Here is a 6673-nt window from a genome sequence, read left to right on the forward strand (position 1 = left end):
TGGTTCGTCTGTTAGGGGTTAAATGAAAGGCTAAACAATGGAGGATGTTAGATGGAGACAGTAAAGGGGGAGACAGAATGAGATACAACATATTAAAAAGGGGTTTCAACCAGGGGTGAGACTGCCTCTCAGGAGACATTTGGCAACGTCTGGAAACATTTTTTGTTGTCACACCACAGGGTTGGTGGTGCTACTGGAATCTGGTAGATAGAGCACATGGATGCTGTTAAACATTCTTAAATGCACAGGAACAGTCCCCATAACAAAGAATTACCCAGCCCCAAATGCCAGTACTGCTGAGATTGGAAAACTCAGAAATAGGGGAACAAATATAACTTGTTTCTTTTCCTTGCACACCACAGCAGTGATGACCAGATAGCAACCTGTAAATGACTGGGGGCCAGCTTGCATGTATAAGAAGACAAGTTCCCTCTCACCAAATTCTGTCAATGTTCAGGAAACAGTGCAATTATTTTCATTAAAAAGAGGTGGTGTTAGAACCAGCAAGAAGGGGAGCAAGTAGCTTTGATGTTCAGGAGAGGGCCCTGGTCTGTTCCTCAGAATACCTGGGTTTGAATCCAGGTTCACATTTCCAAGACTTTGTGACTTGGGCAAGTCATTAAAACGTCATTAAGTTACTGCCCTCATCTGTGAAAACAAATTGACAGCGGAACTCACAATCTCAGCTGGTGTGTGCAAAAACGGAAAGCTCGTCAAAGACATGGATTCCCAGGCTCATCCCTGAGAGCCCAGTTTTGGTTGATCTACAGTGGGATTCTGCATTTCTAATAAAAACACCCAATACCTGAGACCAATAGTCTGATGATAGCACTTTGCAGAATACTTGGTCAACAATTGGTTTTGTAATGTGTGTCACTGGATTGAAGCTGGGACCACACGAGTTCATTACAACTCAATACTATCTACTGGGAAAGCAATTCAAAATATGCCAAACACCAGAGAGTTGACTCATTGAGGGCAGAGAGAGTGCCAGAGCAGCACCTAGGCAAGAGAGATTACCTGATGGGAACTAACTCCTAACAAGAGGCCAGTTAAAAGTCAAGAATGCTCAGAGCCCCTTTCCAGAAGGAAGGCCTTCTGCTATTCACATAAAATTTGTCCCCTAGTTAATTCCGCTCAAGGTCATGCAGGGCAGTGACTCACTGTGGAATAGACTATGAATCAAGGAATCCAAAATCTAGGTCTCAGAAGCAGCTTTAATCCCATTGCTCACATTATTGAGCTTCCACTTGTTCCCTCTTTGCATGGATACTAAGGGGGAGACCCACAGATTTTTCAAATATTATTATCCAAATAATAGAATTTTAATATATATTTATATTCAAAACTACTATATAGTTACAATGACAATCCCTATGTAGCCCAATATATACACTGTCCAACAGAAACATTAAAAATCAATGCCATTTAATTAGAGTAAACACTGGTATTGAGAACAGAACATATAGTAAAGAATCAGAAGACCTGGCTTCTAGGCCTAACCAGCCATTGAGATTGTAAAATCTACTTAATTGCTAAGGCTATCCAGTTCTTCTATAAAATGAAAGTCTAGTCAAGGTGATGCAATTTCTATTCACAATCATACATGAAATATGAAATTAACTTAGTGAGTCAAAACAGAATAAATAGTAAGTGCTTCCCTATAGTAAGTGCAAGTATTATTAGTGTGTGTGTGTGTGTGTGCCTGCACGCATGTGCACATAAATAACTATGTAGACACTAAGTCATGATGTAAAATGTATTTCTTATTGTAGGTTTTAGTCAACTCAGTTGGAAAGCCACTGATTTAGAAGATCCCTTCCAGCTCCGAAGTTCTCTCATTCTGTGATTTCACCTCACCGGTTAGTGACCTTGTAAATCACCACATGATGCTAACTAATCCAAATTTGTTCCTGCTTTACTGCAGCTTCGAGCACCAGATGTGTCCATTATCAGCAGATTCTGTAAAATATTTAGGCACCCAGGAGGTCCCTGACCAATCTCCTGTGGCCTCTTCTCTTTTGAGCTGATTCTGCTTATTTTCCACTGACCAACAGAGCAAAGGTAAGAGTGGGCTCACAGCTATGGCTATATTTTCTAAAATAAGAGAAAATAATTTTTTAAAGAGGTAAAAGAAAAATCATCACACCAACCACTCCTACAGAATGAGAAAAATATAAAAGGCCACCTGAGACATGATCTCAGAAAACTGACGGGTATATAATTAAACCTTGGTGTTTGGAGAAGCCAGATTAGAGAGCACATAAAGCTAGGATGAAACAAAACCCTGGAGAACTTACAAGCAGGGGTTTCGCAGGCTCTTCCTCCTCAAATCTCTCACACCCACTCTGAGAACTCTGTTGCGCCTGCTTTAATTCCTGCCTAAGAGTAATTCAGTTGGGCACATTACATTATAATTTCAGATTTGCAATATATCCTTTTAGTGACAGTGATTTTTCTGGTGTAGGCTATAGGGTAGGTACCCTCCCCGAATACCCACACTTCCCTTTCATTTCCACTCTATTCTTACAGAAAAGTGTATCAGAATCACATGAGAGAACTTTTTAATTACACCTATCCACCCAGAGACTCTAAGAATCAACGAGTATAAATGCTCACTTTTCCACATTAAAAAGACCATCCCAACTGAGTAGTACAGACTGGAAGTTTTGAGTTACGTGACACCTCTGTGTCACACTCCTCCCTGCCCTATCTAACGGTGTCAGCTGATTTACACAGGTGTGAGGAGTTCCCCAACTCTGTATACAAACATGTCTAGGAAACTGAGGGCACAGGCAATGAGGGACTAACAGAAATTCAAGTCGGGTCAGTAGGGGCCGAGAGACTTAATTTCCCAGGAAATGTGGAGGAGAATTTTCACAGAGTTTGAGTGTCAGAGACGAGATGTGGTTCCAGATACACAGCTACTACGGAAACCTCTCCCCACCTAGATTCTGGGTTGCTTTATATAAACTGTAGAGGAAAGGGCCAATTTGCTAATTAAAGGAAATATTTCACTAAACTTTTAATATCTTGAGGTTTAAGCTACGTTGTTAAGAAATCCCCACAATGAATCATGTCCTAGAGGAAGATGCCATTCCCATGTCCGCTCTGTAGTGGAGGAACGGGGAAGGGTGTGGCCTGAGCCGTGAGCCTGGCTGCCCACATTGGCGGCGGGGGCACCTGTTTGGTGGAGATGAAGTTCACAGCACTGCTTGGCAGCGACAGGTGGACATGCACCTGAAGCTCAGATAGCACCAGTGATTGCACACCCCTGGACCTGGCAATAGAAACAAGAGCAATGGCGTTATTGAACCCTAACGTCTCTGGTTGTATAAACCAGCCACAGCTGCAGCATCAACAAGCAGGATTAATTTGGCAGCCCATGAAAAATGTTCTTGAAGAATCTCAGCTGTATTGGGGAAGATCTTTGCAGGCCTGGTGTGCCTGGTATGTGGTGCAAGTTTTTAGCCAGCAAAATTTGGATTCAACTGTTATTAAGACATTATCATAAACTGGTGAGGGCTGCAGGTATTTGCATTGCATACAAAAGGGAGTAACTTCGTTTTAAACAATCCCAAACAGAAGCCACTGAAGCCACTTCTGAAACAAGAGCGTTAAACTTTCATGGTGGTCTTTGCAGGCAGAGTAATTGCAAAGAAACATCATCCTGAGTCACAGGAACCAACAATTATTAAGAACAATAATAATGGGGTTTTCATCCATTGTTTTCGAGGTACACTGTACCGTGCACAATGTTGGGAGGGGAGCAGAAATTCATCCCTTAGGTTTTAGATGCTCACTAGTATCTCCTGGTCTATGTGACTTAAATTTCTCTGAGAGTGAAAAGCACAGTAGTTAACAGTGATTTCAGTGAGAATTGGAATTTTCTCTTTACTTGAGAGGTGGAAACAATCAATTATTTCAATAAGCTTTTCTGGGAGCTTTAAAAAGTTTAAGCAAAATTAGCATTGATTAAACTTGAGAAACATTTACCCTGTGAATCTCAAAATTAATTTCCCAGTTTTTGTACAATATCAGTTCCAGATTAGTCTTTTATTTAATGGGGATGTAGTAAGTCCAGTACCGCCTCAGGCATTTGGACATTGCACTAAACCTCGATGTGGATAAAAAGAGGGCCGAAAGGGCACCCTTAGTTCTTTGAAAATCTAAAATCTGGCTGAGAAAGAAAATTACACAAAATAAAACAAATCAAGATTGTAATTTCCATAATGTTCCTTTGCTCTTCCTGTGGAAGACCTATGAAGTCCCATAAACACTTCCTTCTCACACAGTATGTGAGTGAGCATTCTTGAAATAATTATTTGTTATACCCAGGAACATAAAAAAAAAGATGAATAGACCATTCATCTATTATATAAACTGTCTTTGATGGAGGAAGAATCTTTTTAGGACAAATACTTCAACAACATTTGTTGATTTTTTATAGTTTAAATTCAATAATGTGCCCAAGATCTTGTTGAAGACCACATATCATAAAAAGTAAAGATAGTAAAATTTATTAATAGAAAGCACAGAGAGAGGAAGTAGAAAATAGGGTGATTATGAAAATTATCCCCAAATAAGGCTGCTGTCTTTTGGGTAACCAAGACCTAGTGAATATGTCTGCTTTCTATATATAGCGATAGGCAAGGTATTACAAAATACCAACAGTTGTTAAATTTAAAAAATAAAATAACCTTTTCCCAAATAATTGGTTTGCTCCACAAGAAATCACAAACTGACAGCACCTCTGGATTAGGAGAAAAATGTTAAGTTCTCTACTTGGAACATCCATCCAAAAAACGAAGTCCCTATAGACTGTTTCAGCAAATGTTTGTCTCTTCAGCCTGTGGTTGGATCCCTTTATGGAGAATTCACTGGGTCCAAGGACACCGGTGCCTGCTGATGTGTACTTATCTCCTTCTTTCTTTATTATTGTCAGTGTCCATTTATATGACCACTGGCAATAAAAATACCACTTATAGACAACTAACCACCTGCATTCACTGTTCCATTTCACTTAAATGAAGTATTGTCTGTTATTTCAAGGACATCTCATTTATGACAGTGTTTACTGTCATAAAGCCTATATGTTGTTACTCTTCACCCAACACCAACACTAGAAGGTACTCCTTACAAACATAGACAGACCTGTCTTTCTCTCATGTCATCTTTAGTATTTGACTTTTCAAACATTTCTAGGCATCAAGGACGTTGTTTAAAATGCAGACTAAGAATTACTGTGAAATTAAATTTCTAAAGTCTAAAAGTTACAAATCCAAAAATTGCATCACTTTCAGATTTGAGCAGGAAGCTGAGGCCCCACGTGCAGAGAGGAACAGAAGAGCCACTCCAGGGATTCACGGCCAGATAAGCTCGTGGAGCCCAAAGGCATCGGTCTGGGCTATGGGACTGCAGCCAGATGCTAGGAAGCCAGCAACTGTGACCAATGACTTGCTGCTTTGGTGAAAGAACCAACTAGTACCAGGATGGCTGAAGGCAGACTGAGTTGCAGACAGCCAGAAGGAGGAGTGGGTCAAAGCACAGACTGGGTGTGCAAGCAATGCTGAAAGCCTCCCCATCACCAGAGCTCAAGGTAAGAAGAAAGCTCCCGAGAAACAACAGTGCGGCTTGAACACAGGAAAGCAAAAGAAAACATGGAAGCATGCGACCATGAAGCAAATGCTTAGTCCCAGATCAGAGGCTTAAAGAAAAGATTAAAACCTAAAAAAAAAGAAAAGAAAGACCCCAGGGCGCTCGGAGAAAGAGAAATCCCTCAACACCCCTCCCTCTTACACTTCCAACGAAACACACAGCTGGGCCCCCTTCCCACATCCTGGCTGGCGCACACCAGCTTTATCACCTTGTCCGTTCAGGCCACGCTGGACTTAGTGCAGCCAGCGATGGACTGTCTCTGTGCCAACATATCCCTTGTATAACTGACTGTGTCATGGCTGAAACTGAGGTATTGGGGCAGAAGTGTCGAGTGGCTCTAAGGACAGCAAGGATCCAAGATCTGAACGATTACCATGTACACACCAAGGGACCTGTGCAGATGACTGCTTAGTACAAAGAGTAACTCAGCACAAGTGTTGCATTGTGGCCACCGTTGACCGGGACCTTAAAGGAAGAATCAAGAAGATCCCTGGAGCTCCCGTCATGTACATTTCTCACCACAGGTACAACACTGAGTGGAAGGAAGCCAGATGATTATGGAGAAAAGACAAAGCTCCTCTGCTTCCCTTCAACCAACTTTCTCTGCTGCCAGTTTAATAAACACGCTATAACATAAGTTATTGCTCCACGCACCCACTTGCTCTGTTCTGAGCTGAGTGTGGTTAAATACACTTAGTTTTTGATGCTGTTTTGAAAATGATATTTTGTATCATTGAAAATTTTGTTGCATCTTTTATAAATCAGATGACTGCTCAAAAAAAAAAAAGAAGAAGAAGAAGAAGAAAGCTCCTCCAACTGTAATGTAAGCTCTTTGAGTATAAGGAATATATATAATCATTAGCCCTCACAGAGTGGTCAATTCATGTTTAACAAAGAATGAATAGTTTGTACCAATGGTTTACTTGAGAATCCAGACCTCAGCATCCAATCTTCTTCAACTTGATTTTTACTCTATTTTAATTTTACATTTTTAAATTAAGATATAATTTATATA

The 6673-nt window shown here is 40.7% G+C and overlaps 1 pseudogene; it reads left to right on the forward strand.

Annotated features, from left to right (window-relative positions):
* The first annotated feature begins 5649 nt into the window (after positions 1-5649).
* LOC107537109 (rRNA-processing protein FCF1 homolog pseudogene) lies at positions 5650-6295 on the forward strand (annotated as a pseudogene).
* Positions 6296-6673: the final 378 nt, after the last annotated feature.

This window comes from Miniopterus natalensis, chromosome 1 (genome assembly GCF_054644295.1).
Source record: "Miniopterus natalensis isolate mMinNat1 chromosome 1, mMinNat1.hap1, whole genome shotgun sequence".
NCBI classification, from domain to species: domain Eukaryota; kingdom Metazoa; phylum Chordata; class Mammalia; order Chiroptera; family Miniopteridae; genus Miniopterus; species Miniopterus natalensis.